At 41.1% G+C, this 22,064-nt stretch overlaps 1 pseudogene; it reads left to right on the top strand.

The window, feature by feature from the left end:
* Nucleotides 1-8,207: 8,207 nt before the first annotated feature.
* Nucleotides 8,208-17,689, top strand: LOC115755671 (annotated as a pseudogene).
* The last annotated feature ends 4,375 nt before the right edge of the window (nucleotides 17,690-22,064 follow it).

Below are 22,064 nucleotides of genomic sequence, written 5' to 3'. Positions count from 1 at the left end.
GCGTTCTGGGCCATAAGAGCTGAAAGTTTGGTATTGCGGCAGATTACTGGGTTTTTCGTGAGATTTTGTATGCATATCTGGTTTAGCCGGGCCATTGCAATGTATCAGAGACGCCTCTAATTGCAGGGTGTTATGCCTAGGTCACAAGAAGAACGGGACTTAGGGGTGTGCATGGTCCGGGCCGGTCCGGTCCCGGTATGGAACCTGGGACCGAACTAGTAGTCTCGGTCCCCAAATTTTCAGGACCAAGGATCGGACCGGGACCGGCAGTCCGGTCCGGTCCCGGTCCCGGCCCAATGGGACTATTAAAATCTAACCCTTGAAATACAATATGCTTCGATTGCATGTTAAATTACAATCTATACCCCCGGTTGAATAAAAAAACACGTTTGTCCAGTTTGCTCACCTTCATAATGAAGGTGTGTCTTCACATAATGGTAGGTTTAATAATGACATTGGTCTAACCGCTAACACAATAGAGATATATAAATGACATAATTGAAAAACTCTTAGTTGGCGAAGACATACTAATAGTGATGTTGTTCACTAAATGAATTCCATATCCAAGCAGTGTACAAAAACAAAATACATGATTACTCATTGAAATGAACAACCGAAATGTATGAACAGTAAGAAATTGTTACCACTATATTAAATGAACCGATTGAATCATGTCTTTCCGGAAAAGAACATGCCAACGTACACTCACCACATAATGCACTGGAAAAGACCATAATAAATAGGATATACTGCATTCATAACATTGAAGGGCTGTCCGAGTTTCAAGAATATATAGCCTAATAATGAAAATGGCTCGAGAAATGAATATTGAAAACAAATGAAAACTTTATTTTTTTAATTGTATATATATAAATAATTATATATATTATAGGTGGTCCGGTCAGGGCGGTCCGGGCCGGTCCCATCCACCGAGAACGGAGGACCGGACAGCCCGGTCACCGGTCCCATTTATTGGGACCGGGGACCGGACCACCCCCCTCAAGGACTAGACCAGCCTGCTTGATCCGGTCCGGTCCAGGGCCGGCCCGGTCCAGTTTGCTCACCCCTAACGGGACTTGTCACGACCCGAACCCCGCGAGCTCGTTAACATCCCACCTGGCCACGATTATGTACAGTTCTCCAGGATCCAAAGGCCAACGAATTCATGCGGAAGCAAAAACAAATCCCCGTACAGAAACAATTAACATCATGATGACTTGGGACGGTAAAAAAAAACAAACTTATATACATATCCACATGTTCTATACAATTTTCCAAACCTACGGCTTCGGAGGCCACTGTACAAGCCTATGACCACTAAAACAAAACGATTACGTGGTCGAAGCCTATTATACATCCAAAATAAAACAACCAACAAAAGTCAAGAGGCCAACTACCCTAGGCCTCGTCCTCGCTATCCGGTACTATATCATCTCTCGCCTCCAACTCATCCTCGTCAAGCTCAAGTGGCTGTTTCGAATCCGATGGCTCTACAACCTTCCCATCTTTTCCCGGTACCATGACCTCGGGGAATACCGAATCTCCCGGGCGAGATCATTCATGCTTGCGGCGGAGGGTCCGAAATAAACAACGAACCCACGACGGGGTGAGATAAAATCTCGATAGGGAAAATCTCTAACCCTAGATCAGGTCGCTAGTGCCTCCGGACACAATCTAGGCGAGCAACAATTTCCAACAACTCTTTCTTTCTTACCCAATAAATTCCACAATTAATTCCAGAAAATTCCATTCTTTCTCCAAAAATTCTCACACCTTCTCAAATATTCTACGTTACTCCCGTCTCGGCGTTCCACGCCTTAGTCCGACAATAAAATATTCTACGTACTCCGGGGCCCATTTTTTTTATCTCCCATCATTGACTAGTCAATCTCGGCCAAAAGGGAAAATGGCCAAAATACCCTTAGTTCCAAGTGAAAAATGGGGTATTTTTCGAGGACAAATGGGTCCTTTCCCATATCCAGTCCAAATATACTTTTCCCGAACCTCTTTGGGGCAAACCGCGAAGGAATTTCACACAGGATGAGGAAACGTCCAAAATTTTATTTATTGAAACCCCTGAAGGTCCGACGTCAAATTCTAAAGCTCGATTCGCGATCAATCTCGATCAATAGAATTTTCAGCGTATCTCAAACTAACGGGCGGCTTTTAGGAGCTACGCGTATCGACCCGTGATTAAAATCACGTTTAAGAATTACTCGAGCCTTGGCGACCTTGGTTGTCATTCAATTGCGAGGGTCAATCACTAGTCCCGATGGACACGATCGTTAGAAAATAATTCAGGGACGTTCGGAACTCATACGAGGTCAAACGGAATCACCCGAGATCCAAGCGTAGGGTATTATCCAAATCGTTCCTTAATCATTCTAGGATCGGCCTATATTGGTCCAGAATATTCCCTCGACAATTTTCATGGCCAAAGAGTCAATCCAGGATCAAGTTCTTAGGTCCACGTACTTGATCTTCCTAGTTAGCCATTCCCATTTGGTTAGTCTGCTCGAGAGGGATCAACTCCGAGTGAGATTCGACTGAAATACATCAATGAGACTTTTCATTTATTCAAAGCTTCGAAAGTGGGTCGGAATTCGGGATGTCACGGGACTTGCTTAAGTTGACCGAGGGGTGTATGAGGAACATTCGTTGCATTGTTGTCGTGGTGAGGGTTTTGATGGAATTTTCACCTGGTTAAATTACCGGACCCGATACATAAGCCTCTTGGCTCCGTTTGTATCGTGAAAAACAGCTTTCGAAAAAACGTATTTCGAATTTTCCGCCATTTGGTTCATGGAAAAGAAGCTCGTTTAGGGAAATATTTTTCATCCATAAAAAAAAAAATCCCTTGAAAAGTGAGGAAAATGTTTTCCTCTTTGTGCACTTTTCGGAGTTCGGTTCATGGAAAATAGACTAGTTTAGAAAAATATTTTCCACCCATAGAAAAAACCCTTTTAAAAGTGAGAATTTTTTTTTCCTCTTTTCTCATCTTTCCTTCCTCCTCTCTTCCACACTTCCTTTTTCTATAATTATTTTTTTTACATGCTTTTCATTTTTTATTTACTTTTTAGAAATTCAAAAATTTAATTTTTTAATTTTTTCTTTTCTTTTTTTTTTTTTCCTTTCTCCTTCCTTCTTCCTCTTTCTTTGTCCATCCTCTGCCGACCACGGATCTCGACGATAGCCAGCCGACCGGCGATTGCCCATGATGCGGGTCGGCAAGCCACGAGCTCGAGCTTGGCCGAGGCCGACAAGCTTTGGCCTCGCAATAGGTCCGGCGAGGCTTGAGATCACCGGGACCGACCGAGGCTCGTGTTCACCTGCGGCAGGCCACTAGCCGGCGATAGGCTGAAACCAGAAGGAAAAAAAAAGAAAAAGAAAAAAAGAAAAAGATAAATAATTTAAATTTTGAAATTTAAAAAAAATGAAAAAAAAAATAGAAAACAAAAAATTATTAAAAGGAGTCAATGGACGAAAATCAAATTTGATTTTCCACACCAAATGACAGAAATATTTTTCGGGTTTTTTTCATTGTTTAGCCAAACACCGAAAAACATTATCCTTTTCCTGAAAAATAATCTTCCATATAATATTTTTTCGAAAACCTCACATTATCCACGAAATAAACGGTGCCTTAGTTTCTCTTAAGAAGCAAGATTTTCTACGTCAAGCATATAGATGGGAAGAGCTACTTAAAAGAGGAAGCTAGTCAGATAAATCTGACTTCAGTTCATATTGAACTATAGCACATCATATCATATTTGATTGAACCCACACTTTTCTTTTATCATCTACAAATAGTAAAATCACACGAGCATCAAAGATTAAGTTTAAAGAATAACTTCCGCTAATTTCATTTTCAAGTTAGAGATGATCTTCGAGCAGGCTGATCCTTAAGGCCAGTCCTAAATTTTTGCCAAGCTTGTCGATCATAATTTTTTTTTTTTTTTACATCCAAATCTTCAGGCCTTGTTAGGTTTTTCACCAATTGCTCTTACTCAAACCTGTCAAAAAGTGTTCGGGACTGGCTCAGGCCAGCCAGTCAGATTCGTAGTGGTCTAGTTTAAGTAACCACCTTCCAAATTCTCATCGCAAGAAAATTATATACCCGAATTAAAACAAAGTAATTTCAGCCCCTGAAAGGAAAAAAAAAAAAAAAGCCAAAATAAATTGACGCCCCATAGCCATTGCTTGCTAATGATTTTAGCCTTTTTGGTCCATACTCGGGTCCTATATTCCTGCATGTACTAGGTTAAATTGAAAAGTCAACAGAAAATTTTCGAGATTGTTCACATTAAATTAAAAAGTCAACCGAATTTTTCCAAGTCCCGAAAATCTTCGCGAACGCAGACCATGAGAATGAAGCGCGAATCTCCGGCAAGGGTTCTTCGACTCTGTTGAAGAACCAAATGATTTCTCTGCCGCGAACTAATTTTTTCTTTTAAGTTTTTTGATGCTTTTTTTGGTTTCTCGTTTGAAGGTAAATGAGACTATGCGACCTCTGCTCCTGCCAATCGGAGTGGGCTTGGGCATGGAGATGAAGACGATCGTTGAGGGCTCTTCGTTCGAGGGATCAGGTGGCGCTTCGGAGGACGATGTCGGAGGCGCAAGATCCATGGCTTCGATGCTGGCGCAAGATCCATGGCTTCGATGCTGGAGCAACCGCCATGGCGCGAGCACAGAGAGAAGAGAGAGATCTGCAGCCTTTGGATGGAGTCAATAATGGTGGACTGAGGGAAGACGAGTAGAGTGAAGTAGGGGTGAGTAAGACGAATCCATTGAATCGAAAACTGCATGTATCGGACCGAACTGTTTGGTTCCGTCTGGTTTTTTGGTTCCATAAAATTGGAACCGGACGGCATGGATCAGACCGATTATTTTTTTATTTCTTAAATGTGAACTTAATTTTAATTAATATTTTAAAATTAAAATCCCTAGTGCTCACATCTATTAATAATCCAACGGTTTTATTGGACCATCTGGTCTGGTTTTCGATTCTTGAGTGGGACCAGATCGGACCGGGAGCCGATCATCCCTTGCGTGAAGAGCAAAAAGGTGGTTGCCATTGGCACAAATAAGCAAAGACAAAGAGTGAAGAGAGAGACGAGTTGGTTTACATGTAATAGCAATTTTGAAAAGTGTTTTCACTTTTTAGATTTATGATTTTTTTTTGGGTCAGAAGATTTAGAAATTCACTTTCATAATTTTATGCATGAATAATTTCAAAGTGTTTTTAGGTGATTAGTCATTTTCAGCGAACTAAACTGATGAAAGTTTCGAAAACTAATTCCCAATTCAAACAAATGCAAAAAATAGTCGAAGCACTGCATTTTTTTTTTTTTGTAGACGAAGTGCTACATTAAAAGAACATAAAATAGTCCAAATAATCATACGAAAATCCTAAAATGCATAGCACAAAAGCACAAATGGTCATTGAACTTTGATCCAATATATAATATGGTCTTTAAATTTTTAATTTGTTCAATGTGGTCTCTCATATTTAGCCCAATGTGTAATGTGATTCCAAAAATTTTAATTTGTTCAATGGGTTCATGAACTTTCGACAAATATTAAATTTAGTCTCCGGACTATATAATCCAGAGACTAGATTGAATCTAGGGACATTATAATCCAAGAAGTAGATTGAACATTTATCAAAAGTTCATGGATTACATTGAACAAATTCAAAATTCGGTAATCACATTACACATTAAACTAAAGTTCAGGAATCACATTGAACAAATTAAAAATTTAAAAATGATATTACATATTGAACCGAAATTCAGAGATCATTGTATAATTATCCCGTTTTGGACAGTGATAAAAGATCCACAGGCGAAACCCAGGGCCCTGGTGCCCTGATTGCTCTAGGCCAGCTATAGCATTGTGTGGGCTTCTTAATGGATGCAACTATAAAAGTAGGTCTATCGCCTTTCACTTCACACATGTTGGTCCATTTTTAATTTTAAATAAACAATTCATGTAATCCACATATTATGCAATTTACGATTTCACGTCCTTGATTATTGATTCGGATATTTAGTCGAACTTTTTAACCATAGTTACCTATATCAATATTCTAAACTATAATTGCCAGGACAATAAGCCCATCTCAAATGAGTATCGGAGCTTTCTCGTTTGCGCGTATTGAATATGAAGTAATATAACTTTGCCAATCATTTTCCATGCTTTACATTTTTTTTTATCTTTTCAATTGATAGAATCATGAGATGAATGACATAAGCGATAAGTTCGACACCTAGAAATTTTGCGCGAACAGGGACTGCCGGCATTTAATTCTTTTTGCCATACCATTCAACCCATTTGAAGGGTTGAAATGACCGGCCTAGAAAGTGCCTCAAATGCCGCTTAATTTTTAACTACGCATGTCGTTTCATGAGGTCCAAACGGGCACGTTTGACCCTGAAATCATCCTCGACCAGGAGTGACGGGTTTAAACGAGACAAAAGTGTTATTGTTTGTATAAAAATGTCTGAATTTCATCTTACATCGAAAGACTTAGCTGGAAAAGTACGAGGTTTGAAGATGGCCGAATTGAAAATGGGTTCGTCAGCATTGAGCACCTGCCTTTTGATATTCAACTGGAATCCAAAAAAGTACCACAAACAAAGCGGATAAAGAAGAACACAGGAGAACTTGGAGAGAAAAAATGGAAGTAGTCAGAGTTAAGCACAGAGAACCAAGGGATCGCGCGTGGAAACCGGTACAAGGAAACGATGAACACTAAAGCAGAAAGCCAAAAAAAAAAAAAAAAAAGACAAAAAAGAAAGAAAGAAGACTTTGACCAACCGTTTGAAATTTAAACTATGAAACCCCTACAAGTTTAGAGTGATTAGAGGAATATTACCAAAAAAAATCCTAAACCTATTGCATTTATGACAGTTCGGTGATAAACCTACCAATTGAGTCATAAACTTTTTTAAATTTTGCTAGTTGAGTCCATCCGATTAATTTTGACAAGAAATTGTTGACGTAAATATTGTTGGTCATATATGGCATGGTCGGCGCTGACGTAAACAATAATAAATAATATTTTTGTATTTTTTATTATTTTTTTGTGTTTTTGCTTTTTTTGTAGTGGCTGCCTGGGAAAGGGTTGCACTCATTGAGCCTCACCTGGGCGAGGGCCATTCTCGCTTGATGTTGCAACTCAAGAATGAGCTAGGATACTTTACTGCTGGCAACTCGAGTATGAGATATTTGGGTGTATGGTGCAAGTTCGGTGCTGAAATGGTTGTGTAGGTTGGGCGCCCATGACAACACCTTTAGAGAAGAATTTCTGCTTTAGAAGTGCTTCTGGAGCACAAATTCGTTTGGTAACGCAACTTCTAGAGCAAAAATTCGTTTAGTTATGTAACTTCATTTTTCTACTTTTGGAGTTAATATCAATAAGAGAAATAGAAAAATCAACTTCTGGCTAGAAATTGATTTCTATAGCGGAAGTGTTGCCATGCGCACGCCCTAACAGAAACAATTCGCTAGCCACAGTTGGCAATGTGGGCAATCTAGAGTTCTCAAATTGGTGTTTGTTTGGTCTTCAGGCGCATCCAAGTTCCTTTGCAATCCAGTTGCACGACTCCTAAAATTGGGAAATCTTACTCTTCGGGATAATTCCAGTTCGTATCTTGACGAAGCCTATTCGTTGCAAAGCTTCAATTACCGTCGGACACGCTTTTAGCCGATATGAAGCAGCGGTTGAATTTGTTGCCCAGGTCAATGATTTACCCTAGAATTATTAAACGGTAGATCCTTCTTAAATGAACGTAAGAGTTTATTCATTTAGGCATGTCGAACGTAAAGCAATACGATCTTGTAAATTATTGTCCAGGCTTCTTTTTATGTCTTATCACTTTATCCACTCATTGTTGGATGAGTGACTTGCGGAAAAAAGCCCATATATATGTAACGCTTTGAGCGAACAAGTCACCTGTCTCATTCTTCATTAACTCCTTTACGTTGCAGCCTCCGCAAAATTTGCTGCCGTTTAATTGTTTTTGCCGTATGGTCCAACCTATTGGAAGGGTTAAAACGACCCCGTCGTTTCATGAAGTCCAAACGGGCTTGGTTGATCTTGGGTTTGACAGAGACAAAGGTGTTATGCTCATTGCTCATGTCAAAACTGTCCGTCTGACCTTGTATTGACTAGTGATATAACTGGAAAAGTAGGAGGTATGGACATGGCCGAAGTGAAAGTGGTCCGTCAGCCGGAGTTCCTGACTCTTAATATCCAACTGGAATTCAAAAAAGCCGCTATAAACAAAGGGGATAAAGTGGAATGTGGAGAACTTGGAGAGAGAAAATATAAAGTAGTCACCAGGAGCAGAAAACCAAGGGAATATGCGCGCAAACCGGTCCAAGCAGCCAACATGTTCATCATTGTCACCGTGATCGGTTTGTCACTTGCAGCCAACACTTTGGGCACGAACCGGTCCATCAGTTATGGAGAAACATTGGTTTCTTCGGACCTACCTTTTGAGCTAGGATTTTTTACTCCTGGCAACTCGAGTAGGAGCTACTTGCGTATCTGGTACAAGTTCATCCCTGAAGCGGTCGTGTGGATTGCCAACAGAAACAACCCGCTAGCTGATCTTAATGGTGTTCTTACGTTTAGCGATGTGGGTAATCTTCTTGTTGTCAACCAGTCTAATGGCTTTGTTTGGTCTTCAAACTCGTCTAGGGTCCTCCGGAATCCAGCCGCGCGGCTCCTGGATTCGGGAAATCTTGTTCTTTGGGATAATTCCAGTTTGAGTTCTGATAAAGCCTATGCATGGCAAAGCTTCGATTACCCATCTGACACGCTTTTACCAGGTATGAAGCATGGGTTGAACTTGAAAACGGGTCTTGAATATCGTCTGACTGCATGGAAAAGCATGGACAACCCTTCTCCTGGAGATTATGTCGGTTGGTTGAACTACAGCCAGGGCGTACCTTAGTATGAAATAGACCAAGTGGATGTGCATAGCATAAAATATCGACCTGGGGAATGGAACGGAGTTCAATTTAGTGGCCTTCCCTTGGAACCAAATCCAGCTAAAGTGTCCATGTTTGTGTACAATGAAACTGAGATATCCTTAACGTTTGAGGTTCAGAACAGTCAACTTTTTTCGAGAATTAAATTGAACTCTTTGGGAGTGATGCAGGTTTTTGCGGCGAATAGATCGAGAAATGTCTGAGTTCCATCTGACACCGAAGGATTTACCTGGAAAAGTACGAGGTTTGAACGTGGCCGAAGTGAAAGAAGGTTCGTCAGTATGAGTTCCTGCCTTTCAATATCCAACCGGAATCCAAAGAGGCTGCTATAAACAAAGTGGATAAAATGGAACATGGAGAACTTGGACAGGGAGAAATGTAAGTAGGCCGAGTTGAGAACAGAGGACCAAGGGAATATGCGCGGAAACTGGCACAAGGAACCGACAAATCTCAAGGCGGAAAGCAACAAAGAACGTCAGGCTTTGGGGACCCGTTGGAATCGTGTTCATGTTGTTGTTAAGTTTGGAGTGATTTGCATATAAAGATGGAGCTAGAACTTAGAAGATGACATTTGCAAACAATGGCAAAGATCATGTTCTCCATTCACATCATCGTCCCCGTGATTGGTTGTCGCTTGCAGCCGATACTTAGGGCACGAACTGGTCCAGAAACATTGGTTTCTTCGGACCAAACCTTTGAGCTAGGATTCTTTACTCGTGGCACCTCATAGCTTGAGCTACTTTGGTATATGGTACAAGTTCAATCCTAAAAGGGTTGTGGTTGCCCACATAAATAGCCCGCTGGCCCATGTTTCTAACATTTAGGCTCGCGCTATTTCTACTTTATTTTTGCCTCATGACACTCCATTATCACATGGATTTGACTACATTAACCCTTGCGGGTCTCACTCTTAACTTAAGATTATCTTTTTCATCTTTATTTTTGTTTTCTTTTGTTTCAATTTTGTTAGAGACAAAACTACCATGCTCCTTTCAAACAACATTTGTTAAGGTGTTAAATTTGGTGCCCACTCTTGATTTAATATTATTTATTGCCTTCTTTTCTTCTTCTTTTCGAATTTTTCCTTTTCTACTCCATTTGAAACAAAATTGGTGTTCTCTTCTTCCAAAAGAAATAGTTTATTGAGTAGATCGCTAACGAATTATTGTGTTAATGAGTTGATACTTCTCATTTTTTGTATTAAGAAACTACAAAAAAATAACCTAAGCATAAATAAGAGTGAAAAGAACCATTTACCAATTTTGTACGCAATTCGCTCAATTATAATATTAATATGTGTCATTATGTTGTAATCCGTGTACTTTAACTGCTCCGCTTTCATTTTATTCGGTGAATGCAATAGTCTTATGACCATTTATTTTCCATGCCACTGTTGCATTAAGTTTTAATAGATACTTTCAAAAAAATTAAAAATATGACAAAGTTAACCAAATAAAAAATTCTAATCATCCATTATTATCATACAAATGCATAAGAAAATACTCTAAATATTATTACATAGAATACTATCTTTGCCTTGATTACTGGTATAATTAGCTGTTCATAAGAAATTATAGCAATTATAATCACATTACAAGACAACCCATCCTAACTTTTTACAAACACGTTTTTTTTTGTCAATTTTAAACGCATCAGAATTTTATATAACCATCCGTGCAAAGAAAAAAAATATATAATGAAAGATGGATAAATTGTATATGACACATACATCAACCATAACATTAAATCTGAGTAAATTCTTGTAAACTTGTACTAAAAATCAAAATAAAAAATTCACGATCATGAAGATAGTTTATGGAAATAAAGTAAACACTTCACAGATAAAACTAACATTTCTTTACTTTGATGTATGATTGGTGCTCGCTCAAATTACAATAATAGAGAATAAGTTCGGAAGAAAGCAAGCATGAAGGAAGCTTGAAATGTTATGGGTGTAGGAGAAGCGGCTAGGGTGAAAAAAAAGTTATTTGAAAAGGATATGGGCAGTTTTGTCTTTCGGTAAATTGAAACAAAAGAAAGCAAAGGAAAAAGAAACGAAAAGAAAAGAAAAGAAATACTTTTTAATCAAGAGTGGGACCGACAAAGGGTAATGTAGTCAAATCAACAAGTTGGGGGATGTCAGGAGCCAATAAAAAGATAAAAATAGCGCGAGCCTTGACGATTTGGGCAATCTAGTTGTTGTCAACCAGTCTAACGATGTTGTTTGGTCTTCAAACTCGTCCAGGGTCCTTCAGAATCCGGTTGCACAGCTCCTGGATTCAAGAAATATTGTTCTTTGGGATAATTCCGGATCAAGTTTTGATGAAGTCAATTTATGGGAAAGCTTCGACTACCCGTCTGACGCGCTTTTAGCTGGTATCAAGCTGGGGTTGAACTTTAGAATTGGTTTGGAACGGCATCTGACTTCCTGGAGAAGTACAGACGATCTTCCCCCGGATAATTCGGAAAATTCTCATGTATAAATAACTCTTGAACGAACAAATTGCTTATATCATCTTCATAATCGCTTCTTTACGTTATAGCTTCCAATCCGTTTTTACCATACCGTCCAACCCATTGGGAGGGTTAAAATGACCCCTTGAGAACGGCTCACTTCGCATGTCGTATCAAAACGGGCATGGTTTGTTAGGAATTGCACACCGATTCTAGAAAAATAATCCTAGCAAATAATCTACATTGGCAAAATATAATAATAAATAAAATAGAATCAGAAGAACACACTAGAGAATTTATTATCGAAGTTCACCCAAATTTGAGCTACGTTTCCGTGCAAAGGTACTCTGCGAATCCACTAATTTTCGAGAAAAGTAGGAATACAATTGCTGATTTTCTGACAAGATCAGAGTAAAAAGAAATCGAAAACACTCAAGAATGCCGTCAAGGCTTCTCTTTTTCTATTTCTCTCTATTCGCTACTTTGCGCTTCCTTTTTTTTTTTTTTTTTCTCTTATGATGGTTATTACCTTTTACATCGCTAATATAAGAGGTATAGCTTTTAACCTAGGAGTAAAAAGGACAAAAGACAAAAAAGCCCTTAATGAAATATTTTGGCTTCTCATGCCAACAATCTCCCACCTAAAGACAAATAGATCTGATGTGCCAAGCAACTTTGTATTCTTCCTCTTCAAAAAACTAGTAACTAGAATTTGTGCCTCTGCGATACTCCTCATCAATTAATATGGAGTAATGTCAATATAGAATTGACACAATTACAACATATATAGAGCTTTTTTGATGATTTTCCCGGATACATTGTGGTGCATAAAGCTTAGAAAAACGAAGAATCAGCATTGGAGGTAGCCTGATCTTCGATTAAGGCAGATACTGTTACAGTCTCAAAGCTGCAGTGCTTCAATTGGTTTTGATAGGCGCGATCCTTTGTTCATAGTCCTTTGCTGATGCAAACCGATGGACATTACAAACTTCAATAGTCCAATTAATTATAGTACAATCCTAAAATGGGCATCCTTCAAATTCTTTTCCTCTGTCTTGGACAATGATTGAAGATCCAAAGGTGAAAGGCGGACCCTCGTATGTATAAGGCGAGAAGTCCGATATGTCAATAACTCTTTGAGGAAACAAATTAGGGAAAAGTGTCAAAAAAAGTCATAAACCTATTGCATTGATATCAATTCAGTCATAAACTTTATATTGGTGTCAATTAAGTCCTAAACCTTTTGCATTAGTGCCAATTCAGTTCTAAACCTTTTATTGGTGTCAAGTCAGTTATAAACCTTTTGTATTGATGTCAATACAGTCCTAAACCTTTTGCATTGAGTTAATCCGATCAATTTTGGCCGGAAATTCAGCATGCGTCGCTTGTCCTACGTGGCATGGCCGACGCTGACGTGGATATTTTTAATATTATTAAATATTTTAAATAAGTTTTTTAATGATTGAGACAAAAGAAAAAAGGAAAAAACAAAAAAAATAAAGATATTTAATAATATTAAAAAATCAACGTCGAGGCTGGCTATGCAACATAGGATAATCAACGTCCATGTCAGCAAATTTTCGACAAAAATTGGCTCGATTCAATTAATTGACCCAAATTCAAAAGATTTAGGATTGAATTTGCATCAATGTAAAATGTTTAGGATTGAATTGGCACCGATAAAAAGTTTATAATTGAACTATTATTAATACAATAGATTTAGGACTTTTTTGATACTTTTCCCAAACGAATCACGTGCCTCATTTTTCATAGTCCCTTCCTTCCGTCACACCCATCCACAAACGGCGGCTGCTGCCGTTTGTTTCTCTTTGCCAGACCGTCCAACCCATTTGAAGGGTTCGAACCACCCGCGAATAAAGTTCGCCCAAAGGGCGCCCTGAGTGTTAACTTCGCGTGTCGTTTCATGAAGTCCAAACGGGCATGGTTGACCCTGGAATCATCATTGACCAGGAATCATGGGCCCGACAGAGGCAAACGTGTTATGTTCATATCAAAGTGTCCGAGTTTCATCCGACGTAGAATGATTTAGCTAGAAAAGCACGAGGTATGAACATGGCCTAAGTGAAAAGTGGTGCCTGAGTACGAGTTCCTGCCTTTTAGAATGAACCTGGAATCCAAAAAGGAATTTCACTATGTGACGGTCGACTGATATGCTAAAAATCTGTTTTAGATCACAAAAACAAATAATAATTAATTAAAAATTTATAACTCACAATGCACTCTTATTCTCACGATTACTCAAAAACCTTTATACTGGCAATGTCCATAAAAAAAAACTGCTATAGACAAAGAGGATGAAGTGAAACATGGACATTTGGAGAGGGAAAAAGTAAGTCGGAGTTAAGAACGGAGAACCAAAGGGAATATGCGCGCAGACCAGACAAAGAACAGGTAAATCTTAAAGCGGAAAGCAATAAATAATGTTTGAATTGTGTTCAACTCGTGGGTGAGTTTAAAATGGTTTGCTTATAAACATGGGGTTAGAACTTAGAAGAGGACATCTGCAAACAATGGCAAAGATCGCATTCTCCATTTTCATCTTCATCCCCATGATTGGTTTTTCACTAGCAGCCGATACTTTGGCCACGAACCGCTCCATCAGTTATGGAGAAACATTGATTTCTTCAGACCTAACATTTGAGTTAGGATTCTTTACTATTGGCAAATCGAGTTTGAGCTATTTGGAAGCTTAAGTACACTACAAGTGCTAAAACTTATGTACGACACTCATTTTAGTACCAAAATTTTCAAAACGATCACTTTAGTGTCAACTTTTTGAAAAACGATCACGTCGATGCCAAAACTTTCAAAACGATTACTTAAGTGCCAACTTTTTAAAAAACGATCATTTGAGTGTCAAATTTTTTGAAAAACACTCACTTAGTGCTAACTCTAGCAAGCCACGTTAGCTCAAATATTAATAAAAAATAGGCCAAGTCGGATTTCAGGCGAGCCACGTCGGTTCAAATCGGAGTTGGCACTAAAGTGATCGTTTTTAAAAAAAGTTGGCATTTAAGTGATTGTTTTGAAAGTTTTGGCACTAACGTGAGTGCTGTACACAAGTTTTGGCACTTATAGTGTACTTTAGCCGCTACTTGGGTATATGGTACAAGTTCGGTCCTCAAACAGTCGTGTGGGTTGCTAACAGAAACAACCCGCTAGCGGATTGTAATGGTGTTCTCACTTTTAGCAATGTGGGCAATCTAGTTGTTCTCAACCAGTCGAACGGCGTTGTTGGGTCTTCAAAGTTGTCCAGGGTCCTCCGGAATCTAGTTGCACAGCTCCTGGATTCGGGAAATCTTATTCTTTGGGATAAATCCGGTTCGAGTGCTGATGAAGCTTATTCATGGCAAAGCTTTGATTACCCAACTGATACGCTTTTAGTTGGTATGAAGCTGGGGTTGAACTTGAAAACGGGCCTTGAACGGCGTACTGCATAGAAAAGCGTGGACGACCCTTTTCCTGGAGATTATGGGTGGGTTTGGTTCGACATTTGGAAAGAGCTTTGGGGGAATGCAAATGCTGAAAGCTAATGCTGGGGCTTCTAGCATTGGGCTTTCAGCCTTCCCAAGAGGAATATTTGGCCAAATGCTCCTTCGAAATGCTTGCCAAACGGTTCAACATTTTTCAAAGGAGCATTCGGGGCCAAATGCTACTTCTAAATGTCGAACCAAACCCACCCTATGTCCACGGGTTAAACTACAGCCAGGGTCTACCTCAGTACGAATTAGTCCAAGTGCATGTGCATAGCAAGGAATTTCGAACCGGACAATGGAACGGAGTTCAATTTGGTGGCGTTTCCCTTGCGCCAAATCCAGTTATTGCACCCACGTTCGTGTACAATGAAACTGAGATCTACTTCATGTTTGAGGTTCAGAACAGGCTACTCTTCTCGACAATGACGTTAAACTATTTGGGAGTGCTGCAGCTTTTTGTGGTGAATAGATCGAGAAGCGCCGTGTGGAATGTCTTGCACGAGTACCCTAGTGATCCTTGCGATATTTATGGCAAGTGCGGTGCTAATGCCATCAGCAACCCCAGCTTGTGCGAATGTGTGAAAGGCTTCGTGCCTAAGTCGCCTGACAAAGGGACAGTCCTTCATTTTTCTAGCGGATGCAAGAGGACAATACCCACGAATTATTCAAAAGGAGACGGTTTTTTGGAAATTAAAGAAGTTAAACTGCCCAACCTATTGGAGATTGCGCTTAACAAGAGTATGAGCCTCAAGGAATGCAAGGACAAGTGCTTGAAGAACTGTTCATGCACGGCTTATGCTAATTCAGATATCAGAGGAGGAGGCAGTGGCTGTCTGATGTGGTTTGGGGTCTTGATCGACATGAGAGTGCTCGAAGAAGGGAACTACACGCAAACTCCATACGTACGCCTATCAGTTTCTGAACTAGGTATGCATGCCAATGCCAATTAACTTTTTCTCTTGTAAGTTACTGATGTACTTGCTACATGGGCAATATAAATGTGGAAATACTTCATGTTCGCAACTCTTTTTCTCTACTCTAGATGACATTCGTGACCGCACCAGGAGGAAAATAATTATCATCGCTGTCATATCGAGTTCAATCGTTGGTGGATTGCTTTTGGTCGGAACTGCATTGTGGTATCTAAAGCATAGGAAAAGGAGAATCAGTATCGGAGGTAAGCCTGATCTTTGATTGAGGCAGATTTCGTTAAAACTCAAAGCTGCATTGCTTCAATTGGTTTAATAGGCGTGCTAGCTCAGGTCCTATGTTGATGCAAATCAACGGATGTTACTTTACTTGATCTAGAAATCACAAAAGAGGACATCGCTTTACCATTATACGATCTGGCTGCCATTGTAAGTGCCACGAACAACTTCTCTGATGACAATGTGATTGGGGCTGGTGGCTTCGGTTCTGTTTACAAGGTACAGCGTTTATAGGATATCATATAGAATTCTACACCAAACCGGAGACGCAGTATAAAAAAGATGCCGCTATTTGTGTAGGGAAATCTTCAGACAGGACAGCTAATAGCAGTCAAGAGGCTATCAAGGAGTTCAGGGCAAGGCCTTGAAGAGTTCAAGAATGAAGTGCTCTTGATCGCGCGACTTCAACACCGGAATCTTGTCGGACTTCTTGGTTGTTGCATTGAGGGAGAGGAGCGAATCTTGCTTTACAAGTATATGGACAACAAGAGCTTGAATTACTTCATATTAGGTAAGACAATTTCACATTTTACCTCCCTACCGATCAAATGATTTTCTTTCATATGATACTGATCTAGAGATTGACTGTGCGAATTATGAACCGTCCACAGATCAAGAATAGAGTGTGTTGTTGACATGGCAAAGACGGTTTGACATTGTTGTCAGTATTGCGAGAGGACTTCTCTATCTCCACCATGATTCCAAACTGCAAGTTATACCCAGAGATCTTAAAACAAGCAACATATTACTAGATGACAACCTAAACCCTAAAATCTCCAACTTTGGCTGTGCAAGAATCTTTGGAGCTAACATAAAAGAAGCGAGAACAAAAAGAGTAATTGGAACTTAGTAAGTCTTTCCTCTCCTTTTTTTTTTTTGGTGGGGGCGTTGGTTCTTGATATGAATCACTCGTTATAACAGAGGACGACAGCATAAAAGCTTTCTTTTGCAGAAATGCAACGGCTACATGGCTCCTGAGTATGCTTTTGATGGGAAATTCTCTTTGAAGTCAGACATATATAGCTTTGGCGTGCTCCTGTTGGAGATAATCAGCAGCAAAGGAGCAGAGGATTTTCCCATCCAAGCCATCACCACAACCTTCTCGGACATGTAAGTAAACAGGCACTAGTAATTCTGGCATTCTGCATCTCTATGATCTTTTACACGGTCATTCGTGGCTATCTTTCAATGACTAAGTAACAAGTTCCAATTTTTCTTCAGGCGTGGCTGCTTTGGAGTGAAGGTCAGGCCTTGGATATAATGGATGAATGCATGCACAGCTCATTTGACAGAACCCATGTGGAAAGATGCATTCAGGGGGGCTTGTTGTGTGTCCAAAAGTTCCCTGAAGATAGGCCGGCTATGTCGTCTGCAATTTGTATGATACTCAATTGTGGATTCGTCCTGCCTGAACCTAAAGAGCCCGGTTACTTTACGGAAAGGAACTCGGGGTACTCCGATAGGGCGATATCGAAGGGGGACTCACATATGCAAAACGCAGTCACTCTGACTATGCTGGAAGGCCAGTAAGCATTCCATGCTACTGGAGTTGAAACTTTTGGTACTGCGATAGATTAGCAGGTTTCTGTCAACAGAGATTCTGCATCCATACTTGGTTTAGCAGGGCCATATTACGAAGTGCCGGAGCAGAAAACTTTGTACCTTTGACACACAGAAGCACAATCCCTCTCGTTTCTTATCCTCTCATCTTTTTAGTGTTGAGAAATGATGTTTAAGGTAGTTATTGAAAGCTAGTCCAACAAAATTATGCGACTCAGAAAATTGTATCACCTCGTCACGAGTTAACAATAGAAGTAACAGCAGCCCAATTTCTCGAAACTTTAGTAGCTTGGATTTCAGGAGTAATAGTTCTTCGGGATCCAATTAGAAACTCCGTAAGGTAAGTGTGGATTTTATGAAAATGCCTATACTAGATCATGCCGATTGAGGACTTGTACTGAGTTGACTTGGATAGGCAATGAAGCCGATTTGTTTGTTCTGTCTATTTGAGAGTTACAGTTACGCCCGAGCTCTATAAAGACAATTTCGTTTGAATCAAGTGTATTCCTTTCTTCCTTCTATTCATGCTTGCTCAAAGTCACTTACGAGGAAATCTCAACGTCAGAAATCAAACAAGGGATCATATTCCTATGCTTCGTCTTCTTGTATTTCAGCTGGAATGAAACAAGGTTTAAAGCAGGATTAGCGCTCAATCTCTCACAGTGAGAGTATGAGCATTTTCAGATGACGCCAAAATGTTCACAGAATCCGCCTGTTGCGCGTTGAAATCCTTCGACGGGGCTTTGCTGGTTATGGGTTCTAGGCCCAAATTGACTTTGGCCCAAAGAAGGTTACTTACGCGGGAATCTTTTATCGAACTTAATCCGTTCGTTTTCCAAAAAGGAGTTCTGGGTCGGTTTTGGACAGAGAGTGTCAAATGCAGTAGATTTACACAAAAGGGCGCGTTACAAACGGGCTTTCGACAACTTCGACGGCTCAATATGCAATAGTAACAGTATGTGACAATCGTCGACGTGACCCTGGAATTGAATCGACAGGATCGGGAGATGATATAGGACACAATGCTGGAATTTAATCAACAAGACTTGGACGGGGATTGTAGGACACAATACCGGAATTGAATCGACGGCACTGGACAAGATGGGTGAAGGGTGCAACACCGGAATTTAATCGACGGCACTGAACCTAATGAGTAAACGCCGGAATCTAATCGACGACACCTAACTCTGGATATGATACTCGTCGGAATTGAATCGACGACGGGGATCCGAAAACTACAGCTAGGCTAGGCTAAAGGCTAAAGGTTAAGAGCTAAGAGCTAGTTTTGAAAATGCAAGTGTTTTGGATTTATTGTGTGTTTTTCCGTATCTTGCTATTGCGAGGTATTTATAGGCAAGCTTCTTTGGTAACCGCCGAGCGGTTTCTTCCTTTGGCCCCACGCTTTGCTCTTTTCCATAAGCCACGTGGATGACGGTTTCCCGGTCTTCGCGCCTTTTCTTTTTTACCTCGTGGGGATTACCGCCAACCGCTTCGATCGTGGCCTCCCTCCGCGCGCTTTTCTTGTTCTAGAAGGAAGTGGCGCCAGAATTTATCCCGACACGTGACACCTTTCTGATTGATACGTTCCCACCTTCGGTGTCCCTTCCCGTAGCCGATTATCGCTTCCTCACGTGCTTGTCACAAGTCTCCCTTGGATTATTTTAAGTGTCAACATATGCCCCCTTAAAAGATGTAAATCAAAGATTTACCTCTTTTAAAATATCTTCCTTTGGTTTGGTGATCTCCAAATGTACAAATGATGATTACGCTTTCCCTTTGATCTCTTTTCCCAAAACGCAACCTTTCGACTTCGTACCGTGCACCGGCCTTTTCTTCGTCTTGCTTTTAAGGATCTTGAAAAAGCTCCCAATTGTCGTCTTTCCTCATCGGCGGTTTTCCTTGAACCCTAAACCCCTTTTTTCCCGAGTATTGCAAGCTCTCATGGCGACCGAAACCCTTGAGTTCCTTCCTCACCAGTTCATCGCTCGCTTCGATGGGATCATCAATAGTAATGATGCTGATCACTGTTTTCTCAAGTTGTTGAACAATCACCGAGAGTACGCCGGTCTTATTCTTGGGCCCAGTCTCTATGATCACCACCATATTCCATTATCTCTTCGGTCTTGCTTCCCAATGCGGGCCAATGAGTAACTTCCAATTCAAGCTTCTCCACTAAAGGACATTTGGTCCATGCCGGCTCAACGATTTAGGAGTTTTCCGTCATTTGATGACAAGGCTTATGCCTGGTTCCAAAGGCTTCAAGAGGATATTCCAACGGTTGGTCTCTGGGAAACAGCGCAAATCGGGACAGCCATTGAGGTCGGCATGTTGTCCCATGATTTGAATAAAGGTCTTTTGGGGTCCGTTACAAGCTTCCGGTCCTCCTCCATCAATTGCTTTTTCTTCCCGTGGGGTCCCATATCTGTAACCCTTTTAGATACCTTCGCCATAGCTGGTCTCTCCCCTTATGGGGCCTCGATCAAGAATCTAGGAAAAACCAAGGATTGCCCCATTTCTGACGATACTCTTGCTTATGGGAAGTTCATCGATGCCCATAGTAAAACGTCCGGGGATGTCTCCCTCGAAGAACGAACAGCCTTCCTTCTTTTTTGGCTGTCGAAATATCTATTCTTAAGCCCAACGCTCAAAGTGTCCAAGGATTATTACGACCTTGCCTTACTCCCGTCAAAAGGGAATCTTGTTGCCCTTGGCCCTCTTGCTCTCGCGTCTCGTACAGGGAGTGTTTCTTACGCTGCTCGACTAATGTCGAATTCCGAAGAGGATGGTGTATTATCGTGTCCGCTCTGGATTCTCCAAGCCTGGGTCGCATTCTACTTCCCTTTCATGTTTGAGAGCGTCCCTTCTTTCAATCCTAACATGGTTCCCTTGAAGCTTGGCATACGACTACTCCAAGCTGTCCCCTCGAAGGTCCCCGGTGATGTTCGACCCTTTCGGTTCTTTCTTCGACAACTTCTGTCTCACGAGGCCGATCGAATAGATTTCTTTCCTTACCGCTTAGGTGAATTCGATTTTTGTTTCAACTCTCGAACCTTAAAACGGTTCAACCATCGTGACTTTTGGACCTTTGTCCTCTTCCCTCGGGACCTTCCAATCAAGCTCTGTCTTAAGGGAAGGTTCTATCCTGGCTTTGAACCATATTCCCCCCAATACTGCGCTAGGCGGTTTGGTCTTCGACAAGCAGTGCCTATGCCCATCCCTTATCTCATGGATTTCCCATCGATGGACAAGAAGATCTATAATATCAAGATTGATGGGCCGTTCACCCGTCGTGCCGAAATTACCACCATGATGCATCGGCGGTTTTCGGGGGACATCCCATCGGCACTTCGTTCGTGTCCCGTGACTTCTGAGTTTACGACCTGGTGGACGTCCTTCGCCTTCGAAAGCCCTTTCGAAGATGCTATCTCATCCATCCTCCGGAGTAGCCGGATACTGCCCTTTGGTCCTGTCTTGAAGAAAACTGGGAAAAAGGGTGCAACCAAAGCTCTCTCGATTGGTGGTCGCAAGCGTCTGACGACCGTTTCTGGTGAGTTTCTTTCTTCCTAACTTTCTCGGTATTACTGGCCCGGAGTGATTTTTGCTTTACTTTCGCTGTTAGGTGATAATTCTGACGACAAAGCTGATGAGGAGACGCTCACCTCTCTCAAACGGCGAAAGATAGTAGCGAAGAAGAGCAAATCTCCGGTGGAATCTCCGATAGTTCCTCGGCACGTCGAAGCGTCTCCAACCGCTCATCTTGAAGATCCTTTGGCGGATCTTGATCCAATCTGCTGGGGGTCCAGCAACATTACCATTGCTGGAGGTTTGTCCGGACCTGCGGCTCCTTCGCCTACTGAGCTTCAAGGGGAACCTTCTTCGCCGACCCTTGCCATTGTCCCGGCCCCGATAGTCGAAGCTCCTTTAACAGCTGAAGATCCTTCATCTGCGGACGTTATCCGGGATCTTCCCGCTGCTTCTCTTCTTCTGTCGCCCATCGAAGATGTTCAAGCTCATCTTGCTAGATCTTCTCGCTCTTCAGATTACCCGAGTATGCCCGAATCAAGCAACTCGCCCGACTCGGAGATTTTCAGCAACCTGGGAATCATGCTATCTTGCTCCATAGACCTTGTTCATTCGGGGGTAGCCTCCTTTGTCGACAACCCGTCGAATATTCAAAACATCCAATCCGTGATGGAGTGGTCGGTCAAAGAGGAAGTTAGTGCGAAACTTCCCGAAGGCCTAGTCCGCCGGCTGAAAACATTCTTGGAGCACTTCCCTACTCCCTTTATGCATTTTCGACGTTGTCGGGACAAGGTGTTTGCTCTGTCAAATTTTCCCGATCGGC

This window comes from Rhodamnia argentea, chromosome 2 (genome assembly GCF_020921035.1).
Source record: "Rhodamnia argentea isolate NSW1041297 chromosome 2, ASM2092103v1, whole genome shotgun sequence".
Lineage (NCBI taxonomy): Eukaryota > Viridiplantae > Streptophyta > Magnoliopsida > Myrtales > Myrtaceae > Rhodamnia > Rhodamnia argentea.
This window is presented reverse-complemented; position numbering and strand designations above follow the sequence as displayed.